General features: G+C 55.4%; 1 protein-coding gene across 2 annotated transcripts in view; it reads right to left on the bottom strand.

Annotated features, from left to right (window-relative positions):
- Wscd2 (WSC domain containing 2) overlaps positions 1-11,771 on the bottom strand; it is a 58,044-nt gene that overhangs the window by 26,259 nt on the left and 20,014 nt on the right. The gene's annotated exons all lie outside the window — the stretch shown is intronic.

Here is an 11,771-nt window from a genome sequence, read left to right as displayed (position 1 = left end):
TGAGAAGTCTGAGGATCACCAGGTTAAGATGGTCCAGGGGCAGGCCAATGTGGACTGTTGCCCTCGTCATTCAGCGTCTCTTGGTGCAGGAAACCCGTAGGTGGAGCACGGTACCCCCGGGAGATGTGAAGATGGGCTGAGAACCTCTGCTTCCTGACATGGAATGCAGATTTGAAAATAGCCCAACTCCACTGGGGCAGTGCTGTTTCTTATTCCTGCCAGCAGGGGGTGCCACGGCCATCCTCAGCCAATGGGAGCACTGCATTGTGACAGCCCTCCTCAGCCCTCAGAGCAGCATGGGAGCTTAACGGTAGTCAGGGTGCAGTCTGCCATCCACTCTTTCAGGAACTCGTACTAAGCGCCTACTATGCACCAATCATCTACAGGAACTTGAAAGACACAAATGAGCAAAACAGAGACAAATCCATGCCCCTATGGAATCAAACCAACCATCCATCCATCCATCCATCCGTCTGTCTGTCCGTCCCTCCAGACAGCCTGTCTGTCCTTCATCCTTCAGTCTCCCTGTCCATCCATTCATGAAGCCATTCATCTGTCATCCATCCATCCCTCAGTCCCAAATCATCCATATGGCCATCCATCCATCAGCCTACCTGTCTAACCATTCATGAAGCATCCACCCATCTGTCATCCATCCATCCCTTAGTCCACTACCCATCTATTAAGACAGGTCATCTGGCCACCCACCCACCCATCCATATTTATACCCATCCATCTGTACATACATAATATATACAACAAACATCTGAACGGTTCTGAGTTCATTAATCCAACCAACTCTCCACCCATGCATTTCCCCATTAGCCTAAAAACACGTGCTGGCTGTATAATGTGTGTGTGCTAGGAATGCAAGAACAATCACATCTCTGCTTTCAGGGAATTCAGAGTCAACCAAGGGAGAAAGTAATGCAAACAGCAACTACACCAGACAACAACAAAATCCATAGTAGATGTACACACACACACACACACACACACACACACACACACACATAGGAAAGGAATATGAATAATGTTTATATAGCACTTGACATACGCTGGACACCATTCCTTCCCTACACATCCACACTGTGGTTTAATTCTCATGGCAGTTCTATGGTGGAGACCTGTCTCCTTTTCTAGAGTTGCAGTTAAATAGCCAGTTGAAAGTTGCAACTCACAAATAGCAGGTGTGCTGCCAATCTAGGACCAGATGCCCATAAAGCCCATATGCCAAGCCATGCCTCTATCCTGGTCTTGTGTTCCTTTGCAATTGTGGTGACTACCAACACACTCACAGTAAGTTCCCAGCCTTTGGTTTCAGGCATCAGGAGGCCTGGGACTCTGGTGTGTGAGTTCTTGAGAGTTGGTAGCCCAGGCATCGAGGGTCTGCAACTGCTTGTGGGGACTACATGGGGGACTGCCTCCAGGGTGGGGTCCTGGGATTGGCCAGAGCAAAAGCTCAGAGTGAAAGAACAGCAGCGAAACAGGCCTGGAAGTGGGAGTAGGACATGGGGCCAGAGTCTGGCCCAGAGAGCCTGGCTCACCAAGCTTGGCCATCCAGACCATGTTCCAGTGGCTCACATGGGACCCCATGATGCTGCATGGCCATGCTGACCCTTTAGGAAGATGTTCTCTGCAGAACATGCATCGGCTTGATGTTTCTGCAGCCGGACAAGGATGACAAGAAGCCAATGGCCTCATGAGATAAGGGATCCAGTTAAGTAGTGTAGGGAGAGTGTCTGGGGTTCAGGCAAGGCTTGAGGGGAGCCCTGCTCCCCACCCCCCTCCTAGACCCCTGTGAGCAGCCTGAAGGCTGTGGTGGGGACAGCAAGGACCTGGTGCCTTTTTCCTTTCAGACGCCACATCTCTGTTCTCCTTCTACTTCATGCCCACGCATCTGTCCTCTAGGGGGTGCTAATGGGCAAGGGGGGCACAGCTCAATCGCAGGTGGCAGAGGACAGAAAGAGACTGAGCGCTGGGGGGGGGGTGAGGGTGGGGAGTGGCCAGCAGGGAGAGGGACAGGCAGGAGGGCCTGGGCCACCCCCACATTCAAAGGACCCTGCTGATGCCATCCACACCACTCTGTAAGGCCAAGTGGATGATGGTGGCATCTTGGAACTGAAGCCCTGTACAGGCGGGACAGTGTGCACACAGCTGCAGCTTTATCCCCGGCACCCATCACACAGTAGGACCCCAAGAAACCTCTGGGAGGAGAGGAGCAAATAAAGAGAGTGGACGTCCCCACCCCTGACACCAGGGCCTACACATGAAACACGGCCTCATGCCTGATGCCCACACACTGGGTGGCAGCCCCAGGGAGCTGCAGATTCAGAGATCTGTGGTGCCCACTTTAGTCAGTGCTGGATGGTTCTGGAACCCTCAGAGGTCCTACGCAGGGCAGTCCACCATCCTCAAAGAAACCCCAAAGACACATCATTTCCATATGTGCTAGCCATGTGCCCCCAATTCTATCTTCTCCCTCTTCAACCCTTTTACTTTGCTTGACGCTTCTGAGCCTCAGTGTCTCCTCTGTTGGAGGTGGCGGCATCCCCCGCCCCCGTCTACAGAGATGAGGCTGAGGGCGTCCTTGGTGAGACGGCAGCTCTGGGTGTCTGCAGTCTGTATTTTGGGTATTTGCAGCTCTGGGTGTTTGCAGTTTGCAGTAGCCTCCGACTGGCTAAACACAGCCTATTTTTAGCACCGGCACCAACCTCATGGGTTGAGCTGCCAAGGAGAAGCCAGACTGGGTAGAGCCTCCTGCAGGAAAGGAAATGAGAGGCCCAGGGTCCAGGTGCTGCCTCTCCTGGGGTGAAAGCGGCAGAGTCTTGAGGCTCCAGCCCCAGCATGAGGTGGACAGGACAGGCCCAGCTGACAGTTGACCCCTCTCCCGAGCTGGGCCAAATAAAAGCTGCTGAGGGTTTGATGTCAGTGCTGGGAAGGACAGATGTCTGTGGAGTATCCAGAAAACCTCAGAGGCGAAAGCTCAGGCCCAGCCTGGAAAGAAAATACCAGAAACTACCAGGCTGGTGGGGCACTTACTGGGAACCAGGTACTATACTACTCTATGCCTCCATGGGGCCTTTGGAGGGGGTCATTGGCCTCTCCGTGCTTCACTTTCCCTTCTAGACTGGGGAAATGTTAGTTGATGAGCTAAGTATATACAAGTGTGTAATGTTATATTAACACATATTATGTGCAGACGTCTCCCCTGGTTAACACATTTACTGAGGATATTGGGGGGGGTGCCTGCTCAGTACCCCTTTCTCTTTTCTGGTCTAAGGAGCCCATAGCCAAGCACTGGTGGTTCACATCCGTAATCCAAGCTAATCAGGAGGCTGAGAAGTGAAGATCTACAATTGAGGCCAGCTGGGGTAGAAGCATACAACTCAAGTCTTGAGTGAAGAGCTTAGGGACAGCACCCAGGCCCTGAGCTCAAGTTCCAGCACAGCACATGCAATTTCAATAAAAGGAGCCCGTTTTCCTTCTCAGAGCTTCTCCCTCACCTGTTCTCAGCTCCCGTAGTATGGGTGGGATGAGTCCCCTTCCCCAGGTGCACCACGCATGCTCACGTTCATCTTCCAAGACCCACAGAGGCTGATTTGTGGGCCACGTGGGAGACTAGGAATAAGGTTGCTAGGCCTTGCTGGGTGCACATCTCATCAGTATCCTAAGACGTGCAAATGGTTTGTTTTCCCATGGGAGCTGAGATGCCATTGCCTGGGTAGAGCTTTGTCACTTTGTCACTCAAGGCCGGCACTCTAGAGCCACATCTCTTGCAGCTTTGTGCTGGTGACTTGGAGAGAGAAGAGTCTCATGGACGTTCCTGCTCGGACTGGCTTTAAATTTCAATCCTCAAATCTCCATTTCCTGAGGGGCTAGGATGATAGGCATGAGCCACCAGCACCTGGTGTTTTGTTTTGTTTTGTTTTTTTAAATTTTATTTTTGCCTATCATAGCAGATTCTGAACGTACTCCAAATAAGCAGTTAATGGAAATGCTTTGAGAAGAAATGCTTCTAGAAAAATTGGTCTTACTGGGCCTGGTGGCTCACACCTGTAATCCCAGCCTCAGGAGGCTGAGACAGGAGGATCCTGAGTTCAAGGGTTATGTAGTGGACTCTGCTTAAGGAACAACAAACAAAAGTCATCTTGTGGCCTTCAGTCATGGTCTTTAGCAGCCTCAAATTCCAGTAACCTAGCCGACTCTGAGGTAGGGGGGTGGTGGCGATGAGGCCGCAGGCTTCCCCGGGGTGCTGTTTAAGGATGTGAGGATGCCTACCACAGAGGCACTGGAGGTTCTGGGAAAGACTAGCATGGCGGTTCTGCACGCACAGATGCCTTTCCTCAGCCGGGAAGGTGGGATGGCCGCATCTGTACCTGTGTGCATTTGGACACATGTGTGTGCACAGCCTGGCAGAATCCCTGACATCCACTCCCCACTTCCCTCTGCTCCCAGGACAAGGGTTCATGAGCGTGTGCATGCGCGCACGCGCGCGCGCGCGCACACACACACACACACACACACCCCTCTCCTGGCCCAGGATACCATTAGCAACCTGGCCTTTGACACCCAGCCATCTGCTATGATGTAATGAAATTTTAAAAATAACCATCACAGAGAGCATATGGTGCCCATTATAAATAAATATCACAATTCCACTTCCTGGATAATGACAGGTCCTCTTGCTCTAAGAGCAAGCTTTACTCCTTCACTCTCTGTGACCTGGGCACAAAGGAGTCCAAGCCAGACAGGCCTGCAGGGCACTAGCCATGGGGAGGGGAGGAGGAGGAAGAGGAGGCGGGGCGGGGGGGGGAGGACAGGCAGGAGGAGGAGGGATGAGCTTGGCGTCAGGATAATGTTCTGTATGAGCCTAGAATGGCGGGCGTCCACCATCATATCCAAGCCCACCAACATACAATCCCCAGAGCAAACCCTAGAGTTGATGTGGAGTTGGGGAGACAGGGAGGAGTCCGGTGGGCGCTTGGATTCATGCGGCGCCTCTAGTGTCGGTGCTGGTAAGGGGAGGCAGAGTGGGTGCGGGCCCAGGGTATGGGGAAATCTTGGTACTTTCTGGGAAATTCTTGCAAACCTGGAACTTCCTAGGAAAACAAAGTGTTCTGGGCATGAGGAAACCACAGGCCCTGGAGTGGCTCACGCGGGAGAGCCTCTGCTGGTCAAGTGTAAAGTCCTGAGTTCAAACTTCAGGACCACCAGAAAAAGTTTTTAAAGGCTTAAAAAGATAACTATCATAGATGATAATTATTTCAAAACAGCTAGTATCCAGGTGCTGGTGGCTCAGGTCTGTCATCCTAGCTCCTCAGGGGGCTGAGATCTGAGGATTGCAGTTCAAAACCATCCTGGGCAAAGAAAATCACAGAGACTCATTGCCAACCAACCAGTAAAAAGCTGAAAGTGGAGGTGTGGCTCAAGTGGTAGAATACCAGCCTTGAGGACAGAAAAGACAAATGAGGGCACAAGGACCTGAGAGAGAGAGAGAGAGAGAGAGAGAGAGAGAGAGAGAGAGAGAGAGAAACACTATATTTTCCCCCATCACAAAGAAGTCACAAGTGTTTGAGGTGATGACTATGCCAATTACTCTGAGAGGATCTGCTCATGTACAGGCCTCATGCATGCGTCAAAACATCACACATCACCCTATAAATATGTACAGTTATTCTGTGTGAATTTACAAATATCTGAATAGCTTCTCCTGGAAGAAGGAAACTCATGGATGTGAGAGGCCAGGGTCCTGTGCTGACTGTCTGGGTGACTGTCTTGCCGAATCTGGGCTCCAGGAAAGGGACAGAGGAGTGAACTGAGATTGCTCCCTGCTTCTCTGGCCCAGTGGTGTGATGGGAGGGGCCCAGGACTCAGGGTGTGTCCCCACCCCACCCGCAAGGCAGCTGCTGACTCCAGATCACTGTTCTCCAAGAAGAGGACACCCCACCCCCAAAGGCCCTGGGCAAAAGGAAGCCTTCTGGAGGGTGCCCGCCCCTCCCAGAATGGTCCTGGGCCAATGAGTGCTCACTTGCATAGGCTTCGGGCTGTCTGGGAGATAACAGATGGCTTCTGTCTCAGGGTGGGGACACAGTCCCAAGGGAGAGAGGTGGGGGTGGGGAGGACAGTTGGGAGGGGGATGAGCCTCTGATTTGTGACATGCACCATGTGAGGGTGCTGGGTGAGAAGCCCACTGGTGGTGGCTGAATGGGACAGGCTGAGGAGATGGGAGGCGAGACAGGGTACGCAGCTTCCTGCAGGGATGCTGCTCTGTGACTGGTGCTCAGGCTGCTCCTGAACTGCAGCATGATGTGACCTCTGTCTCCTGAAGTGGGCAGGGCTTATTGGAGGGAGCCCTGAGAGGCGCCTCAGAGGACCCCGTCATTTCTCAGGGGACCCCGTCATGTCTCAGGGGACCCTGTGTCCATATGTTCATGCAAAGGCTGAAGCCAGGTTGCCAGGCCAGGTCCATGCTGGGTGCAGACGACTCTCGAGTTTCTTTCTGGGGCCTCAGGGACACAGGGGCCTCAGGGCCTAAAATAGTGATGGTTGGGCCTTTGGTAGAATGTGCACACTGACCTTGATCTCTAGCGATTGGAATGGCTGTGCCGAGCCGTGGGTGGGGGTGGGGCGGGGGGAGCTGCCTGCCTGTCTCCCCAGCCAGGAGACCCCCCTCCCGAGACCTCTCTCCCGAGACCTCACTCCTGCCACTCAGCACCTTCCCCGAGAGCTAGTGACAAGGCCAGAAGGCAGCCTGGAGAGCCACCACCTTGAAGGGTCGCTGTCCTACACATGGCGAGGAGGGACCTGAGGCCCTGAGCAACCTGAATGAGATCATTTCTGCCCCTCTGTTTGTATGAAATGCCCGGCATGGGCTTGGGCCAAGCAAGTGTTCAAGAAACTTCAGCTTTCATCCTTGCCATGGTCCCCTCATTGGCTGCCTCCCAGAGTTCCCTAGGAAGCTGCTAGAACAAGTGGTAGGATGGTTTACCAATGGAGAGCTGGGGGTCAGAGAGGTGGACAGAGTGACCACAGGTCACACAGTCAGGCAGAGCTGAGCTACATCCAGGACCTGCTGCCCCTGAGTCTCTTCCCAGTGAGACCAGGAGCCCGGACAGCCCTTGGCCTCACAGACCCAGCCACAAGCAGATCGCTGCCCTGGGGTTCCCAGACTGACCACAAAGGACTTGGCTCTAGTTTAGGAAACATTCTTATCAGGGGGAGGAATTTCCACCCAGAGTGACCCCAATAGGAATGGCTGTCCCCCACCCCACCCCGCCTCACTCCACCAGAGCCCAGTCTTCCAGTCCAATCGAGATGTGTTATGGGGGTGTGGCACCCCGCCTGGCTCTGTAATCAGGCTCTCTTTGCTCTGGTCTGCTCCACTCAGAGGGGGCAAAGTTGAGCTCACAGCCTGCCGGCGCTTGGCTAGCTTTTCCCTTGGCATTTGGGGAAACTGAGGCCCAAGCCTAGAGGTTCCCCATGGATGCACAATGCCTCCTGGAACCGCCCCCCCCCCCATGGGAAGGAAGAAAACCAGAGGCCGTTCTTGGTGGCACTCCCCGTGTGCAGGGTCCAGCAGCCTCTCTCAGGTTGCTCTGTGTTGCCTTCCAGGCTAGCTTCCCTCTCCTGGGCAGGGGAGGCCTGCAGGGCAGGGAGGCCAGCCAGTGCCAGACACAGCTGACGTGGGGAGTTGCTGACGAGGACTGACCTCTGACCTTGGGGCCTGGGTGCTGGCCACACGTGACTCCCAGGAGGCCCAGCGATCCCCCAGGCTCCAGAGCAGCACCCATTTCTGTAATGGTCACTGCCTGCTTCTCTGTGCCTTTCCCAGACCTGTGCATTCCCACTGGCTGCGGCTTGAGGTGCCTGGGCCTGGCTTTGCACGTGGACCACTGCTGTGGTCTGGACACTCATCATGAGGCGTGGACAAGGGGTTCTACCCTTTCATGTTCTCTCTGGGAGATGCTAACCATGAAGGTGGATCCAGGCAGCTGGGAGCTGTGTGAGGCTCAAGCTCCTCACAGGGTCCCAATGGCAGCCCCACCTTCTGTCCTCCGGCCCTACCTTTCCAGGCTGTTCTACGGCTGTGTGAGCTGAGCAGGTGGACGGCCCTCCCTGCTCCCCTGGGTCTGCCTAGTAAAACCCAGCAACACAAACTACCTTGACATTTTTTTCTACTTCCTTCTTACCATCAACAGTCAAGCTGTCCTTCACTTGCTCACTCATTCACTCAACAAACAGCCACCAAGTGCCAGCCTATGCCCCAACCAGGGGCTCTTAGAGTGGTGAGACCCATCAGTTCCAATACAGGCCCCATGTGCCACCTTGTGTCATTAAGGTTGCCAGGCTCCCTTCTTCGAGCCAAGGTAATGAGACTTGGAGAGGCCTGGCTGGCACAGAACATGGCCGCATACACAGGAAGTCCCTGGACCACTGCTGTCAGCCACTCTTGTGGATGGACAGCCCTGGCCTGGACAGCCGGACTCAGCAGCCGGTGCTTCAATGGAAACCTTAATGGGATGGAGCCACTCACTGCTGGAAGGGCCACATACCAACCAATCAACCAACCCACCCAAGTGTGGGGAGGGTGAGAGGCAAGCAGAACCCACAGGGGCCATTGCGCACACCCAACCTGGCTGGCCCAGGCCATCCCAGGAGCTGCTAGGAACTGCCAGAGGCAGCAGCTTCTCCTTCTCCTTCTCCTCCTTCTTCCTCTTCCTCCTCCTCCTCCTCTCCTTCCTCTTCTTCCTCTTCATCTTCTTCTTGTCAGTTGTGAGGCTTGAACTCAGGCCCGAGATCTTTTGCTCAAGGCTAGTGCTCTATCACTCTGAGCCAGAGCGCCACTTCCAGTTTTTGAGTGGTTCATTGGAGATAAGAGTCTCGCAGGGACTTTTCTGCCTGGGCCGGCTTTAAACTGTGACCCTCAGATCTCAGCCTCCTGAGTGGCTAGGATTATAGGTGTGAGCCACGAGTACCCGGCCTCTGAGTATCTTGGTTCTGGAGGGGGCTGCTTGCATTGATCACAAGTGCAGACTGGATTGGCTGAGCTTTATTTACAGCAGGCTGGCTGCCTCCTGGAGGAAGGAGGCTTCTAACACAAGGAGCCCCCACTCTTTGTACCCTCCAGTCCCCTGGCACTCTTGCCTGGAGGGAGGGGACACCAGGCAGGGCAGGGGCCCAGCTCTGCCACCTCTGGCTTTGCCTCCCTGCCTCTGAGAGGGGGGTACTCAGAGTTTGGGTTTTGTGTTTTTTTGGCTGGGAGAACCAGCCACAGGCTCTTTCCTCTGCAGGCAGCCATCACCCCCTGCTGTGTTTACATAAAAACACATTTGCTCAGGTTTGTGTTTGCATTTGTTCTGAAGGCCTGAGTCCTGTGAGAGCCAGATCCTGAGACTCCAAGCAGCTGAAGGGAGAAGGAGGGAGCTGGAGGCCACCCAGGCTCTCCTGCAGAGGTAACAAGAGTCTCTCCAGCCTCCCACAGCCTGGGTGAGGCTGACCTCTGGGGCTCAGAGCTTCTCTGCTGGGGAAGGAGTGACCATGCATGTCAGGATGCTGCGGTCCACCCGCACGCTCATCCCCCTTCCCCAAGTGTGGATGCTGGGGTCCACCTGCATGCCCATCCCCCTCCCCAAGTGTGGACACTGGGGTTCACCTGCACACCCGCCCCCTTCCCCATGTGTGATGGTCTAAGGGAATCAGATGGCGTTGTTCCCTCGCTTCAGCGTCCCTCCACCCCTCTCAGCAGACACACTGGCTGGTCACCCTGAAGCCCACCATCCCTCCTTGACATCATGCAGGGGCAGGGCCAAAGCAGGGGGACATTGGGGCCCTGGCTACCCTCCATAGAAGAAGATCCCGCTTCTCCATCAATTCAGACCATTCAGGTCTCCTGCCCAGAGCCAAGAGCACCCAGAACCTCTTTCCCATGGGCAATAGCCATTTCCAGTAGCAAACCATGCCAGTGCCGTGCATACTCCCCTCCCCCCCCCCCCCCCCCCGGGCCCCAGCCCAGGGCCTGGGACTAATGGAGGCAGCAGCAGCTGCTCCGGAGGCCTGGAACCAGAGGGGATTCTCCAAGTTCCTTAAGCACTGTCAAAACAGGCTCTGAGGCTCCCCCATGGGTGGCTTCAGGCAGCTCCCCAGCAGGGGGCTCCTGTGAGCTTCGGAGCCTAGTCTCAGTCCTGAGGATCTGAAGCAACTCTGAGGAGATGGCCAGCGGGACTGCCAGGCCATGGCTGGCTTTGCATCCCAGCTAGCCATGGCTCACTGGGAAGACTTGCCTGTTGTTCCGTAACATCATAACAATATTGGCTTTCTCCAGGTCAGTGGGGTCAATAGCAGGGCTGCAGCAGGCCTACAAGAGCCACTTTTTGCCGTAAGCACTTGCATTGAGCCAGGTATCGAGTGAGCCTGGGACACGGAGGCTGCCATTTTGTCTCCACTTGGCAGACAAGGACACTCACTGAGGCCCCCGGAGAGAGGAAGTAACTTGTCCAGCACTGTATAACCAGCCAGGGGCAAGCTCAGTGGCCTTTTCACAAGGGCTTGTGAGGCTGAAATACATCAGTAAATCAAATTCAAGCACTTAGGGGAAAGTTGATCAGTGGACCCTTATTGTCATCCTTGTCAACAACATTGTCACCATGATCATCCCACCATCGTCATCCCCTTCAGCACGATCACCATCTCCTTCATCATTACCATCACCATTGTCATCACCACCATCATCTCCAACATCTCACCACCGCTGTCATCCACATCCCCATTGTCCTCTTTGTCACCACTGTTGTCATCCTTATCCTCATCGTCTTCGCCACCCTCACCCTGCCCGCCCTCGGTGCTGTGAGCGCGAACCATGAAGAATCGCGCGTTCTAGCTAAACTGAGCTGTGTTAACAACGATGAGCCAAGCTAACTCAGGAAGACCATTCCTTGCTTGGAAGGCGCAGTACCTGCTGGGGCACCCACATCTGGGGAGGTTTCCTGTGCTCAGAACAGCGGTCGGGCACACATGCAGGGGCGCCTCCGTCCCGGGCACACATCCCACCGGGGCCGCAGCTCCGCAGAGCAGCCTCGAACTGGGCTTCTCCACCAACTGCCCCTCCAGGAATCAGCCAAGGAAAATGGCCTCCCTGGGGCTGTAATGTCCTGTCGGCCCTGAGGGCGTCTTGTTCCAGGCCTCCTGGCCGCTCAGCCCCACCGACCCGGCCAGGAGAGGTGCTGTGATTCCAGTTCTGTATGGTGCAGCCCAGGAAGGCGGCCTGCCCAGACTTCTTCCTCTCTGCCCCATTGCTGGACAGCCCTGTCCCGCCCCTCCCAGGCCCCACCCCAGGCCCCGCTCCCATGCCCGCCCCTCCTACACTCACCCCTTACTACTCCCGCCCCCACCCGCCCCACCCACCCTGCCCTGCCCTGCCTGCCCCACCCAACCTACTCTGCCCCATACACTGGGACCCCCCCCCCCATCGCTCCTACCCCTCCAACACCCTTCCAGACCCTGCTCCTCCTATGCCCTGCCCCGCCTACGCTCCACCCCTCCCACCCCTCCCATGCCACGCCCCTCCATGCTATGCCCTCCCATGCTTAGTCCCTATGCCCTGCCCCACCCCGCCTGCCTCCCCACCCAGCCCCTCTTTACTTTACGCTCTGCCCTACCTCACCCCTCCCGGCCCTGCCCAGCTCCGCCCTGCTCTGCCACGCTGGACTTCCCCAATGACTTCTTCAGAGGTAATGACAGGAAGGTGATCATGGATTTCTGTTCACCCGCCT

This window comes from Perognathus longimembris, chromosome 3 (genome assembly GCF_023159225.1).
Source record: "Perognathus longimembris pacificus isolate PPM17 chromosome 3, ASM2315922v1, whole genome shotgun sequence".
Lineage (NCBI taxonomy): Eukaryota > Metazoa > Chordata > Mammalia > Rodentia > Heteromyidae > Perognathus > Perognathus longimembris.
The sequence above is the reverse complement of the archived record's forward strand: the minus strand, read 5'-3'. Positions and strand labels throughout refer to the sequence as shown.